The sequence below is a fragment of the Geotrypetes seraphini genome, chromosome 5 (genome assembly GCF_902459505.1).
Source record: "Geotrypetes seraphini chromosome 5, aGeoSer1.1, whole genome shotgun sequence".
Lineage (NCBI taxonomy): Eukaryota > Metazoa > Chordata > Amphibia > Gymnophiona > Dermophiidae > Geotrypetes > Geotrypetes seraphini.
In genome coordinates this window covers 205,338,352-205,354,106 of record NC_047088.1, presented here as the reverse complement: position 1 = coordinate 205,354,106, position 15,755 = coordinate 205,338,352, and the positions used below count along the sequence as shown (strand labels likewise).

At 47.9% G+C, this 15,755-nt stretch overlaps 1 protein-coding gene across 6 annotated transcripts in view; it reads right to left on the bottom strand.

Moving 5' to 3' along the window:
• The window catches only part of STK39 (serine/threonine kinase 39), a 238,268-nt gene that overhangs the window by 217,111 nt on the left and 5,402 nt on the right, over positions 1-15,755 (bottom strand). Inside the window, exon 1 of one of the 6 annotated variants that reach the window (XM_033946334.1) lies at positions 6,171-6,201. The exons of the other annotated variants lie outside the window; for them this stretch is intronic. The gene's annotated coding sequence lies outside the window, so the exon portion shown is untranslated. Of the gene's footprint in view, positions 1-6,170; positions 6,202-15,755 lie in introns of those variants that run through there. 6 annotated transcript variants of the gene reach the window in all.

Genomic DNA, 15,755 nt, shown 5'->3' with positions numbered 1-15,755 from the left:
TCCCCCCTTGAAGGTCTGCCTGTCCCCCCTTGAAGGTCTGCCTGTCCCCCCTTGAAGTCCTGTCCCCCTTGAAGGTCTGCCTGTCCCCCTTGAAGATCTGCCTGTCCCCCCTTGAAGTCCTGTCCCCATCCTGAAAGCCTGATGCCCCCCCTCGACGTCCGATTCTTCTCCCCCCTCGGCAGGACCACTAGCACCCCCACCCCGAAGGACCGCCGACTCCCCGACAATATTGGGCCAGGAGGGAGCCCAAATCCCCCTGGCCACGGCGACCCCCTAACCCCACCCCGCACTACATTACGGGCAGGAGGGATCCCAGGCCCTCCTGCCCTCGACGCAAACCCCCTCCCCCCAACGACCGCCCCCCCCCCAAGAACCTCCGCCCGTCCCCCAGCCGACCCGCGACCCCCCTGGCCGACCCCCACGACACCCCCACCCGCCTGCCCCGTACTTTGTGTAGTTGGGCCAGAAGGGAGCCCAAACCCTCCTGGCCACGGCGACCCCCTAACCCCACCCCGCACTACATTACGGGCAGGAGGGATCCCAGGCCCTCCTGCCCTCGACGCAAACCCCCCTCCCTCCAACGACCGCCCCCCCCCCCAAGAACCTCCGACCGACCCGCGACCCCCCTGGCCGACCCCCCCACCCCCCTTCCCCGTACCTTTGGAAGTTGGCCGGACAGACGGGAGCCAAACCCGCCTGTCCGGCAGGCAGCCAACGAAGGAATGAGGCCGGATTGGCCCATCCGTCCTAAAGCTCCGCCTACTGGTGGGGCCTAAGGCGCGTGGGCCAATCAGAATAGGCCCTGGAGCCTTAGGTCCCACCTGGGGGCGCGGCCTGAGACACATGGTCGGGTTTGGCCCATGTGCCTCAGGCCGCGCCCCCAGGTGGGACCTAAGGCTCCAGGGCCTATTCTGATTGGCCCACGCGCCTTAGGCCCCACCAGTAGGCGGAGCTTTAGGACGGATGGGCCAATCCGGCCTCATTCCTTCGTTGGCTGCCTGCCGGACAGGCGGGTTTGGCTCCCGTCTGTCCGGCCAACTTCCAAAGGTACGGGGAAGGGGGGTGGGGGGGTCGGCCAGGGGGGTCGCGGTTCGGTCGGAGGTTCTTGGGGGGGGCGGTCGTTGGAGGGAGGGGGGTTTGCGTCGAGGGCAGGAGGGCCTGGGATCCCTCCTGCCCGTAATGTAGTGCGGGGTGGGGTTAGGGGGTCGCCGTGGCCAGGAGGGTTTGGGCTCCCTTCTGGCCCAACTACACAAAGTACGGGGAAGGCGGGTGGGGGTGTCGTGGGGGTCGGCCAGGGGGGTCGCGGGTCGGCTGGGGGACGGGCGGAGGTTCTTGGGGGGGTGCGGTCGTTGGGGGGAGGGGGTTTGCGTTGAGGGCAGGAGGGCCTGGGATCCCTCCTGCCCGTAATGTAGTGCGGGGTGGGGTTAGGGGGTCGCCGTGGCCAGGAGGGTTTGGGCTCCCTCCTGGCCCGATATTGTTGGGGAGTCGGCGGTCCTTCGGGGTGAGGGTGCGAGTGGTCCTGCCGGGGGGGGGGATGTATCGGACGTCGGGGAGTCGGCCGGGCAAGAGGGCTTGGGCTCCCTCTTGCTCCGATCGTGGATGCGGGTGGGAGCGCGTGCGAGCGGTCGTTCGGGGTGGGGGTGCGAGCGGTCCTGCTGGGGGGGTGAATCGGGCGTCGGGCGGGGTGGGAACTATGTTTAAAAACTTTTGTATACCGCGCTCAGGCATATAACGCGCGAGGGGTATGCGCGGTACGTAAAATCACGTATAACGCGCGCGTTATATCCGCGAAAATACGGTAACTCCATGGATTTTGTAGGATGAAAAAAAAGGACTCACTCCAAAGAGAATAATATAATAAAACTCACGCTATACAAAGCAAGATCCCAAGACTTGTGGAATATTCTGCTCAAAAGGTTTCACTCATTTTTACTGCTTGCACTTCCCTCCTCACACTTAGCTACTTGTATAGATATATTTAAAACAAAACAAACAAAAATAACAAACAACAAACTTAGCACTTCAAGAGGTAAGGGGTTGATTCTGTGTACATTGATTTGCAAAGGAACAATAAAGCTAAGGTTTTTCTGTATATTTTATAACTTTTGCTGTGAAGCAGCATGTTGCAAGCAAAAATTCACAAGCTTTGAGAAATGCAAAACCAAGCATCTGTGATAATCTTCCAGATAGAAAAATTGCTCGTTACATTATGAACTGATTAATATAATTTGTTTACCAAAAAAATGTATACATCATATGAATATACAGTCTCGTGCTACATAATTAAGAAATCTTCATTTTATGATGAATAACTTGGACTATAATGTATCTTAAATAGAAAATTCTAGACAATCGGATCCAAGATGGCTGCAAGTGGCTGAACATTGGAAGCTTCTCTCGAGCACTCAGTAAAATTGGATATTTTACCTTTTTGTGCTTTTCAGCTTGACTGAAATTATCCTCATGCCTAAAAGAAGGGGGAGAAGTGTAGCAGGAGCCTCACGGCACCCTGAAAATCTCCCTACAATCACTGTCCAGCAGCTCTTAAATCATCTTCAAAGGGAGTCAACGACATCAGGGAATCGCCCGTTGGACCCAGCGATGCAGAGTGACGCCGCAAAAGGGTTCCCTGGGCTAGACGTCACGCTAAACCCTGAAGCAAGAGACACTCCCCCCAACCACAGCGTACCAGCTCACCACGGGAATCAGGCGTGTCCAACAAGACAGTGTCTGTAACCCGGGAGGCTTGTTCAACTGAGAGCCTTGAGACAGAAATCCCAAAAGACTGAGTCTTGAGAGTGATACTACGGTTGGAACATCGAAGAAGAGGGAGGAACAACGGGACCAACAAACTACAACTTTGGGAGGAGAGACTAGTTCTTCTGTGGTTGAAAAACCCACTGAAATCACTATGGAGTCTCTCTGGGACTTAGTTATTAAATTGGGAAACACTTTAAATCCACAAATTAGAGAGGTGGAAAAGAAAATACACAAACAAACACAAGAACTGAATGTAATACAAACGGAAATGGCCTCGATTAAAGCTAAGCTGGGGAAAAATGAAGTTGAAATAACAGGTCAAACAGGTACAAGAAGTTGGAATTAAAGACTGTTAATATTAGGTGAAAATTGGAAATGACTGAAAATGGCCACCAAGCCAATAATTTGAGGTTTCTAAATTTCCCCAGGGTTTTCTCTATGTCCCCTAGGACAGGGGTAGGCAATTCCGGTCCTTGAGAACCGGAGCCAGGTCAGGTTTTCAGGATATCCACAATAAATATGCATGAGAGATTTGCATCTCAAGGAGGCAGTGCATGCAAATCCATCTCATACATATTCATTGTGGATATCCTGAAAACCTGACCTGTCTCCGGCTCTTGAGGACCGGAATTGCCTACCCCTGCCTTAGGGAAATGTTAAAGAAATATTTCCTAGAAATTTTTTCAGTCTCCGAGGAACTAATTCTACCATTTTCACAAGCATACTATTTGCCTGTTAGAAATTTGGAGCAGCAATTGGTTAATCAAGGATAACAGGAACCACAATTAGATATTTCCACTTTATTGGAAACTTCTACAAAAGACTTGTACACCAGCAACATTGTTGGCGACTGTTGCTTTGGTACCAGATAAGAGCTGGATTATGAAGATGTTATTTAAAAATAGAACTAAAGAGTTTCTGGGACAGAAAGTACAGATCTTTCCAGATGTCACCAAAGAGACTCAAAAACAAAGAAGGCAGTTCTTGTTATTAAAACCTGGTGTAATTTCAGTGGGGGGAAGTTTTTTCTTAGATTCCCATGTAAATGTATTGTTCATTATGGTTCAGATAAATATGTTTTCTTTGATCTGACACACCTAACAAATTTTGTAGCTTTGAAACGTCTTGAGAAAGGTGGAATAACTGGAACAACAACTGAGACTCATGATTAGAAATACTCCCTGTGACAGTCACTTTTGATTTTCTCTTTAATTGATTTTTCTTAATTATTAATGTCTCTCTTTGAAAGTCTTGGATTACAGATATAATAATGGACTATTGATTGCTTAATATTGTAAGGGGAATGTGTCTATATTTCTCCTTCTCTATAAAATTTCTCTCTTTTATGTTCCTAATTACAATCTTACTGTACAAGATAGTATGCTTGATAATTTTGTGTAAATTGATAAAGAAAAAAAGAAAAATTCTTTTAGATAGAATTTTCCTCAATACACATTTAAATTTTTTTTTATTTAATCTATTTTTATCCACCTTTATTATTTCTCTCCCCTTTCATTAAAGCACAAAAACTGTCCAAAAATGATTAACCCATTAAACTGGAAATAAATTATGAAATTATTGCGAGGTGAACTATGTATTTTTAATATTATTACCAAATCAGTAATTTTTTTATATAAACTTTTTAGATAAAATTTAGCTATTTTTCTTAAAAAAACAAACAAAACAAAACCTTCATTTGGTTGTAAATAAAGATTATATCAGCAAGAATGAATCTCTAGAAAGCCACGATTTAAAATCAAATCTGACTAGTGATTTAAATCAAATTCACCCTGCTTAAGAAATCTACCTTGCTTAAATAGTGTTATTTAACCAAAACATTATAGGATACGTATTCTAACATTTATTTGTTCATTTTTATAGCCCGTCCTCCCTAGAAGCTCAGAACGGGTTACAATAAAATTAAGTTAGGTACTTGGAAATTCTCTACATGGTGGCCACAATTAGTAACTTGCTACATGCTAGTCCCTGTTCTGCATTTGGCTACAAGCAAATAAGAAAGAAAATTCCACCTGTCCTTTCCCTCCTGGAAAAAAAAAATGCAACTGGAAAAAAAAAAAAAAAAGTTGTTAGTTTTTGACGAACAGAGGGAAAAATAATTAGGCCAGCTGCTAATGCTAATCATATTAGCAGCTCACATGTTGACTGGTACAGAGGTGAAAAGTAATTAAAAACTTAAGCCTTTTGGTTCATTACAATATACAAAACCTTAAAAACAAGTAAAAGCAAAGCAAAAAGGAGGGTGCTAGTGAGCTCAAAATAAGGATGAAAGTTTGGAACCACAGTTCTTGAACTGCTCCAATAATATGTCTTCACCAATACATGTGGAAACAATTTGGCATGGCAAACACAGAACCAACAGTTTGGCCTCACAAAACTGCTGTACAAGGTATTAAGCATGTTAAACAAGATCCACTGTGGCTGCAGATGGTATTTTATAGTGACAAAACCTAGATCGCCAAAGATTAGACTTGCAAACCTTTCCCAAAAAAATTACAGTGGTTCTCAGTGAATCTGGAAGATTTACTAAGCCAAAATCGACAAGTTAAAAAGGGATAAATCACATGGACTGTATACATCCCAGGGTACTAAATAAAACAGAAAATATGAGCTCCTACAGCCTGACTTTGTAGGAAGAAAAGACTTGCATACCTCCCTCTCTGAGCATGCTCGCAAGGGAGGGGGGGGGAAAAAGCCTCTGAAGTTTTGAGTCTTCCTACAGACCCTGGCAGGTGGAGGGAAATAGCCCACTGGTCCTGGAATAAAGTGGGATTGTACAAGAAGAATCTGTTTCTTCTCTACGTAGGCAGAGCTATACTGAAGTTGAAAGCACCAAGCACTGAAAACACTGAATAAAAAAAGTCAAAAAACATTGAATAAAATAAAGAAAGATAAGAGCAGAACAAACTCCTCCCAGTTTGCATGCAGAAGTGAAAAACTTCAGGTGGCAGTAGAGCTCCCAGTGAAGTAGGAGGAAGATCACAGAAAAAGATCTATAGTAGACTCCTTCTCTATATGGCTCGTGGCCATGGGGAGATAACCCACTTGTCCAGAATGGCACATCTATTGCACTGGAATGCGCTTCCAGAGGACGTAATAAGGCAGAGTACGGTACTGGGGTTTAAGAAAGGATTGGACAATTTCCTGTTGGAAAAGGGGATAGAGGGGTATAGATAGAGGATTACTGCACAGGTCCTGGACCTGTTGGGCCGCCGCGTGAGCGGACTGCTGGGCGCGATGGACCTCGGGTCTGACCCGGCAGAGGCATTGCTTATGTTCTTATGTTCTTAAGTATTTCCTTCATACACATTAGTAACCACTCCTTTAATTGACTACAGGAAACCATTTCCTGCCAAAGGAGGCATTAAAACTGGAAGGGCATACAAACATACCTCCCCATATCCTGTTCTCTTATTTAGAATCTGTAAAAAAGTCAAAATAAAGAAAGCATGCATTAGCTGAAGAAAACATGTAATGCTTTAATTTGTGCCATCTAGAATGGGTGTCAAAGCTTGCAGTCTTGAAGGGCTGCAAAGCAGTTAACATACTCAAGAAAAAAAACAACCCCAAAACAATGCCTTTTCTTTGCAAACACCTGCTATCTCATGACCCAGCCTGTGATGTTTAGAGAACAAAAGTCTATCACTTCTCCCTCTGATGGCACATAAGAATGAAAAAAGTACAGCATGTTTTAGAGAGGTTTGCCAACCAGACCCTGAGAAACAAGTGGTATTTCCTCCCACAATAAAGCTGAATAGCTGTAGTAATAGATCTTTTGAGATGCCTATCTACACAGGAACTGGATCTGCATAGTCAGTGCATGAAATAAATGTTTTTATGTGTGGGGGTGAACATGAGTTATTGCACCCATGTGAATGGCCAAAGAGAACAAAGAACATCTTTTGCTTAAAATTTTTTACCTTGCTAATTTGTCTACCTGCATACCTTTAAAATAAATCTTTAAGAGTAGTAATGCAAACAGTAATTTAAATAAAGATAACATCCTATCTAGTTAGCCAGTTCAGGCGCTTCATCCACTTGTGCAAGATGCACATATATAAACTTACCAAATGCAACCAAATATCAGCTCCCTATACCAAATTCAACTGTCTCATACCTGTTCCAGCCATACTCGAAAATCTATCATACTAATAATGGTTGTAATACTCCACATTCAATTATACCAGTACTGTTTAGGGCTAAAATAACCACTATAAAAAAATGGAAGTTACTCAAGATGCTTATTTTAAAAATTGTTATCACTATGAAAAAATATGGCATAAATGTAGAAGATTCAACTACTGTTTTAATCTTTACCTACTTCCTTTGAAGGGTGACCCCCACTACCACTTCAGAGCTTCCAAATACATCTACAGTAGTTCTAGAAACTTCCCTTCTTTTAAAAGGTTTGGTCTCTTACATACCCTTATTGCGTTTCAGATATCAAATATCATGCGCACCCCTCCCCACCTGTCTCCAAGCTCAATTTCCTTTTCTCCATTCTCCTATCATGTCTCTCTGGGTGCTGACCACCCCTTGGTTGTCCATTTCTGAACTGCCTCTAACCTATCATTTCATACACACATGGTCTTTAGAACTACTGTAACATTCTAGGCAAGATCTCAACCACCTCTTTAAAAGGAAACACTTTTTTCAACTAGTTATGCCTCTCCTTATAGACGCCAGCATCTTCCTGTACCACCAATGCCTTATCAGGGGACTTTGAATAAGCCATAAAATTAAGAATTATTTAAACAAGGCTTTAAATTTTGTAAAATTATGCTTGTTAAATGTTTAGAAATACAGTAGAACCACCAAATAGCAATTTAAACTTCAAAACAGCAAAGGTCTTACACAGAGATGCAAAAATATTAAAGTTACAGATTGTCCCTACAATTACAGTAATACTGCACCACTAAGCTTTATATTTTCTACCATATTATTTCAGCAATCCAGCAGTGTTCATAGTTCTTGCTATTTATGTCACAGTTCATAAATCTGCTACCTCTTCCTTGGACTCTACAATCAGCCATAAAGCAGTAAAAAAAAAAACAAAAAAAAAAACAAAACAAAAAAACACCCCCCCCCCCCCTTCATTACTCTCAGAACATCCACTTCATTTTATCCACTGGCATTTCTTTCCCCCCATACATCCTCTTACCCTGTCTCCCACATCACTTCCCACTTCAATAACGGTTCCCTGAACTGTTAATCACTATCTTTCTCCTCTGTTAAGTTCATTCAATTTGTACCATCTTTTAATCTTTGTAAACCGCATTGAACTTCACGATCCTGCGGTATATTAAAAACACTGTTATTATTATTATTAAACAGGCACACGCTTGTGTCTCCAGTGCTAGCGGGAGCACTGCAGCTTTCACGGAGTTTATTTTGCAGCTGACTTAGGTCACTATCCTGCGGCTTCCCTGTTTTCGGCGTTTTACATGTCAGGAGTTATTCAACAGCTTTTGCCACTGTTGCGGTGATATACCTTGTGTGTGCGTTTCCCCACTCTTTCTGCTTGAAAAGACTTAACTACTTTAATTGCGACTGTACTGTTATGCCTCACAGTGCTTAAGAAAGAGATTCTACCCTGTGCTCAGCCGTCCAATCTCAATTTTTTGCTGTTATGGGTCGGCAGAAGGCAAATTGCTGCACAGTGATGTCAGCAGCATAAGAGTACCCTGTGTTTCATACGGGTATCTTCTTGTCTCTCTCGGTGTCCCTGAAGAGTGAGTCTATGGAAGTTTAGAGGTTTTCTTCTTCTTTGTGCCTCTGTGCAGCACTGTGTCTGTCTGGTAGCACTAAAGTGCCGAGTGTGTCTGGTAGCACTATAGAATTGATTCCTGAACTGTCTTTTCTATTTCTAGGGTGCAAGTTTCAAAGCTTCTCACACAGATCTCACGTCGCCATCTTCTCATGGCACCTGCTTGACAGTCCCTCAGGAAGAGCTGTGTGGCTCCTTCTAACCAGGCCAAAGGAAAAGACCAAAGGTCCAACTGTCTGCAGTAAAAAACAATCCAGAGCAAACAAACCAAAACTACAGACTTTGTACACGATGCAGGCAGACTTTATTGTGATAAGTAAATCTTTGATTAAAAACCTTTTACCAGGCAAGGGACCCAACACGGTCCGTGTTTCGGACAACCTTCATCAGGGGTCCATTTTGATAAAAGGGAAAAATATCAAAAGAAAAGCCTTGGACAAATAGCATGAAGTAAAACAACTCTATTCCAGGCTATCAGGTTGCTGTCCACATTTTTGTCAGAAAACAGCAAGGTTGTTGTGACATAGTCAAGCAAATGTGATTTTACTTCACTGTCATATACTAGACTTTCCCAAAGACCATGGAATTCAACAGATGGGAGCAACCAGTGATTGGCTGCTACAAGATTTTCATTCTCTTCTTCCAGATTTTCTGTGCTGGGTCCCTCTTCATTCAAATGAAATATGTGAATTGAAAGTCTGCATGTACTCAGGTCAATAGGTGCTAAAATCACGACATTCCTTTGACCCGGGTCAGGCCGGAGTGAGAAAGATGGAGCAAATACTCCAGGATCAAGGGAACCGGGACCGACACCGGGTCCTGGTCGTGTGAGGAGCACCAGGACGAGAATCTGGTCCACTTTTGGGAATAGCAGGTTCTAGTCGAGGCCTTCCTCGAGGCTTCCAGTATTTCCTTGACTGATTGCGACACAGGGAGAGAAGTCAGGGGGAGAGAAACCAAGCATTCAGATGAAGAGACTGAAGATTTGGATGCAACAGCAAGCCCTGGCTCTGCGATAGCAGAGAGGGAAACAGAGATAGAGGCAGTGGATCTCTGGTACTGAGTTGAAGTAGAAGGGAAAACCAAGGCTGGCGTGGCCACCGAGGAGCAATCAAGATCATAGTGGCTCGTACTGGTTTGAGATGGACCGGCGTCCGCAGAATCAGAGGAAAAGGTGGAAACGCGTATAGAAACCTTCCCTCCCAATCTAGGAGGTAGGCGTTAGCCTCGAGGCGGTCCGGGGAGTACATCCGGGAGCAGAATTGAGGGAGTTTGTGGTTGAGGGGGGAGGCGAACAGATCTATCTGAGGAGTCCCCCACTTCTCGAACACCTGTCGTAAGGTTTGGGCGTGCAGCGACCACTCGTGTGGCTGGAGGAGGCGGCTGAGTCTGTCTGCCAGACAGTTCCGCTCTCCTTGTATGTACACTGCTCGAAGGAAGATGTTGTTGGAGATTGCCCACTTCCAGAGACGCAGGGCTTCCTGGCAGAGGGCCCGGGACCCCGTCCCCCCTTGCTTGTTTACGTAGTACATTGCTACCTGGTTGTCGGTTCAGACGAGAACCACCCGGTCGTGGAGCAGATGTTGAAAAGCCACAGCGGCGAGATAGATGGCCCGAAGCTCCAGCACGATGATGTGGCAGCGGCGGTCCTCTGTTGACCACATCCCCTGAGTGCGTAGGCCATCCAGGTGAGCTCCCCAAGCGTACTCCGACGAATCTGTGGTGAGTACCTTGCTGTGTGGAGGGGCGAGAAAAAGTAAACCTTTGGACAGATTTGAAGAGTCGGCCCACCAGAGGAGCAATCGTTGCAAGGAAGGAGTCACTGTCACGGGACGGTCGATTGGGTCCTGGTCCTGACGCCATTGGGAGGCCAGGGTCCATTGAGGAGTCCTCAGGTGGAGGCGGGCGAAGGGTATGACGTGGACAGTAGAGGCCATGTGGCCCAGAAAAGTCATCATCTGCCGAGCTGATACGGAGGTCAGCAGCGAAATCCTTCGACTCAGACTTACTAACGCCTCTTGACATGGAGGGGGAAGGAAGGAGCGGAGGCGAACCGTATCCAGCACGGCCCCGATGAACTGTAAGGACTGAGAGGGGCGCAGTTGGGATTTTAGGAAGTTTACCTCGAACCCCAGACCTTGAAGGTAAATAATAGTCTGTCGGGTCGCTGAGATAACCCCCTCCCTGGATGGGGCTTTGATCAGCCAGTCGTCCAGGTAGGGGAATACCTGGAGGCCCTGAGAACGTAAGGCAGCTGCGACCACCACGAGGCACTTCGTGAAGACTCGGGGTGATGACGCCAGGCCAAAGGGGAGGACTTGGTATTGTAGGTGTAGGTCCCCCACCTGAAAGCGCAGGAACTTGCGGTGAGCGGGGTGCACTGGAACATGTGTGTAGGCTTCCTTCAGATCGAGGGAGCAGAGCCAATCGCCCTCGTCGATGAGAGGGTAGAGAATCGATAGGGAAAGCATCCAGAACTTTTCCCGCACCAGAAATTTGTTGAGTCGCCTCAAATCTAGAATTGGGCACAGGTCTCCCGTCTTCTTCGGTACCAGGAAGTAACGGGAGTAGAACCCTTTCCCCCGTTGGTTGGGGGGAACCACCTCCACTGCCCATAGGCGAAGCAGTTCTCGAGCTTCTGAGAGAAGGAGGGGTAACTGAGTTCGGTTGGGAGGGCACACCCTTGGAAGATTGTCTGGAGGGTTTTCCCGAAAGTTGAGAGAGTATCCTGATGAGATCACGCCAAGGACCCATGCGTCCGACATGACTTGTTCCCAGCGCGGGTAGAAGGCTCTGAGGCGTCCCCCGATGGGAAGGAGGCCTGGGGCTGTGGCGGAGGGGGCCAGCCCCCATCCGTTTATCCCATCAAAAGGACGGGGATGGTTTGGCGGTCGTAGGCGGCTGGGACTTGGGCGGAGCCCGATGGTGAGCTTGCGGGCGTCGGGGTGGAGGCCGTGAGAAGGCAGGGGTAGATTCGAGGGTAGCGGCGTGGAGGGGCCCTGAACGGCCTGGACGCTGGCGGTTTCGGCTTTTGCCGAACGAGGGAGGCAAATGAGCGTTCGTGTTCTGACAGGCGTTTCGTAGCTGCCTCGATAGTGTCATCAAAAAGTTCTTTGCCCACGCAGGGGAGGTTAGCCAACCGGTCCTGTAAGATGGGGTCCATGTCGACGAGGCGTAACCAGGCTAGGCGGCGTATGGCGATAGCGAAGGCTGCCACTCTGGATGAAAGTTCGAAGCCATCATAGGCCGCGTGAAATAAATGGAGGCATAGGTTGGAGAAAACCTCCAGGAGCAGATTGAAAGCTCCTTGGCGTGAGGCCGGCAGGTCGGTTGCAAAGGCTCCCAACAGTCCAATGAGATGTTTCAAGTAGGACGTGAAGGTGAAAGTGTAACTTTGTACCCTAGAGGCCATCATAGAGTTCTGGTACAGTTTTCTGCCGAACTTGTCAAGGGTCCGACCCTCTCGACCTGGGGGGACCTACTCTGCTGAGACCCGGGAGGGGTGAGCCTTTTTCAGGGAAGATTCTACCAACAGCGACTGGTGGGAGAGCTGTGGTTGCTCAAACCCAAGGTATGGTACTGTACGGTACTTGGACTCCATTTTGGAGGGGACAGCTGTTACCATATAGGGGGTCTCCAGATTCCTGAAGAAAGCCTGTTGGAGTACCGGATTGGGTGGTAAGCGAAGGGACTCTCTGGGCGGTGACGGCAAATCCAGCTCCGCAAGGTACTCTTTAGAGTATCTTGAGTCGGACTGGAGGTCTAAGTCCAGAGCGTGGCCCATGTCCTGGACAAAGCGAGTGAAGGAGGGGCGGGACGTTCCCAGGGCCCCGTATGGGGACGGTGAACGAGACCTCCGTCGGGCGGAGAAGGACGGGGAGGCTTCCCTCGAGTATCGAGGTTCATGCTCCGACCAGCGTTCCGAGACCGGGGAAACACTGTGGCAGTGTTCCGGGGTCGAGGACCTACGTCGTCTCGAGGAGCCCCTCGGAGACGATGCCGGGGTACGGGGTACCGATCAATGTCGAATCGGTGACCTCGACCCGGACTCCCTCGGCGAAAGCCTGGGACCTCGGATCGGAGCCCCGGTCCGAGGGGGAGTTAGGAGGATGTGAGGGTTGGAGAGTGATAACTCAGTCACTTTCAGCGGTCCTGTACGGGGCGTCGGTGAACGGCCTCGTAGTGTGGGCGAACTCCGGGCCTTCTTAGAGGTAAGACGGTTTGAGGTTTCGGTCGTTTTAGCGCGACGCTTTGCCCCGCGGCGGTCCGTGGAGGGAGAGCGTCTCGGGCGCCTCGGCGAGGAATCTGAGGAGGATGAAATGCGGCAAACCTGGCGCACTTTTCCCCGAGGGGGCTCGACGCGAGGCTCAGGCTGGTCCAGCGCACTCGAGGTCGGGGCCGGTTGTAGATGGGCCAGCGCGGCGGACAGCTCCGACGAGATCATCGCCCGGAGCAGGTCCTGGAAAACGGGCACGGACAGCATCGAGGGCATGTCCGATGCCTCGGTGCACTCCACCGGGGGCGACCTCGTATCAGAGTATTCCCGTGTGGTGGAGGCACGGCCCGAAGGCTTGGAAGGCTTCGCCGGGGCTGAAAGCATGGGGCTTCCACCATGCGTCGCCGGTGTCCCCGAGGCTGGCTTCTTCGCTGGTGCGGAACCTGAAGAAGGAAGAGGAGACTTACCCGGAGCCGAGGCTTTTTGCTTTCCCGAGGTTTTCGGGGTCGAGTCTCGAGGTGGTGCCGAGGTATTCGGGGCCGAGACCGGGGCCGACCTCGAGGCCGAGGTAGTGGGTTGGTCGGCAGTGAAAAGGTCCGCCAAGCGGGCTTTTCTTCGACGGAGGGCCCGGATCTGAAAAGTAGCGCACTGGGGGCAGGAGTCGGTTGGATGGGCGGCCCCCAGGCAGAGGATGCACCGGCGATGCGGGTCTGTGAGGGAAAGAAGCCGCTCGCACCGGGTGCACTTTTTAAAGCCGGTCAAAGGCCGGGACATAGAAAACGAAACTGGCCGCGGCCCAAGTAGCCACGCGGGCGCGGCGACCCGGAAGCTTCCGGGTCGGTCAAAATGAAGCAGGAACAGAGAAGTAAAAAATGCGCACAGCGACTAAATCAATAAAACAAGAAAAAAATCGCGGTGCTAGAAGGCAGTTGTGGCAGAGCCTAAAAATACACGACTTCTAGGCTCAGCGGAAAAATTTGAACTGGAGACCACGAGGGGGAGATGCGCCCTCTAGTGGAGCAGGAAGGCACGCATGCGTGGAGCAGCAGAGCAAACTTAAAATCTTCAATCAAGTTTGCTTGAAAAAGCTGTCCGCATCGGGGCTCCGTAGATGATGTCACCCACATGTGAGAATATCATGACTGCTTGTCCTGGGATAAAAAAAAACTCCAATAATGTTACAACTCCAAGGTATAATTTAACTCAGTTCAATCCAATGTACAGATTTTCAATCAAGGTCTATTCCCAGCAGACTGAATTCATTCACAAAGGTGTTCATTCAAAACAGATCAAAACACCAGCACTGCTTATTTCAAAAATAGGAAGAGGTACTTAGCTTCACACTCGGACATCAACAAAACAAATGCTTATTGTTCTTCTTCAATCTTGTGTGATCCAGCCCTCTTCGAAAACCCAAAGGGAGTCCCCGTTTTGCTCTATCAAAGCTGCATCAGGGGTAAGAGTGGAAACATTCATCAGAACTGTTGCAAGAAAATAAACCCTAACACATCCACCAACAGTTCAAAGATGGCACTTGGACTTCCGGATACCCAGACAAGGATTTAAACACTCCAAAAACCTCCCCTCCTACCTAGTCATCTAGGGGGAAGAGTATAAGATGCAGACACTCCACAGATCACCTCCTCTCACATCATCTGGGGGGGGAGGAGTCAACGAAGCAAAGACTCTGCAGAACACCTCCTCTCTTCACACGTCATTCAGAAGGAGGAGATAGTAACACGGAAAATTCAAAAATCAAAACAACTCAGCAAAGTTAAAAAATGCTGCCCATTCCATTCGGTAGTACTGTATTTAGATGAAAAATCCAATTCTGTTCTTTCTTTCTGAGGAAACGCCTCTTTGCCCTGTTCAAGTACAGTGCATCTAAGAGTACTTAAATCATGCTGATACTATTTACAATGGGCTACCAGCGGCTCTTCCATTCTGCCATCAATACATCCTTCCCGGCAACTTTGTGCCACTAGCCCACCCCGCCTGGTACCCCTGCAGGACTACCTTATGTACCCAGTGGTTCCAGTGGCGAGGCAGGGCAGAAGCTATCCCTTTACGCTCTTGCCAGGCAATCTCCATAGTGAAAAATGACTGCCACGATATCCTGGGCAAACTTTGCGAGACAAGCAGCAAACCTTACCAGACAGACCTTCAGCAACATCACTTATAAAAGTATTAAAATGAACCGGCTGAAGAATCAAACCTTGCAGTACAACATCAGGGTAAGCTCCGCTTATTACTACCCTGTCACCTTCCATTCAACTAATTCCTAACCCCGTCACTTAGTTTTAGTTGTCTTGGTGGAACCATGTCAAAGGCTTTGCTAAAATTTAAAATAGACCACCCCTAGGGCTCTCCCTTGATCCAAACTCTTTGGTCACCCAGTCAAAGAAATTAATCAGCTTTGTCTGACAAGACTTGCCTTTAGTGAGACCATGTCTTGAGTTGTGCAATTCACTAAATTCCAGAAGCTTCCTTGTTCTGATTTTTAAAAGCATTTCCATTAATTTACTTGCCAGAGAAGTCAGACTTACCGGCCTGTAGTTTCCAACCTCTTCCTTACTTCTGCTTTTGTTGATGGGAACCACATCTGCTCTACTGCAGTCCTCCAGGATCACTCCTGATTCTTGGTCCCTCAGAAGTCATAGCATGCACAAAGTCAGCATTAAACCACAAAAACACTTTTGTGCAGAGACTCAGTTTAATTAGTCTAGTCCAGATAACACTTTTTCAGGGGGGGAGGGAACCTTGCGCTTTTTCAGCCACATGGCACTACTCCCAACAGTTGGAATTCAGTAGAGGAGTTTCAAGTTAATAGCCATCTAAAATGCCCCCCAAAATTGTGGCTGTATATACTCAGTGTTAATATACCATATATACTTGAATATAACTGAGGTAACCTTTCTCCCAAAAAAAGTTGACTCGAATATAAACCCGGGGGGGGCAGAGGGGTGTTAATATTCAAGTGCAGTGCCTTGCCCT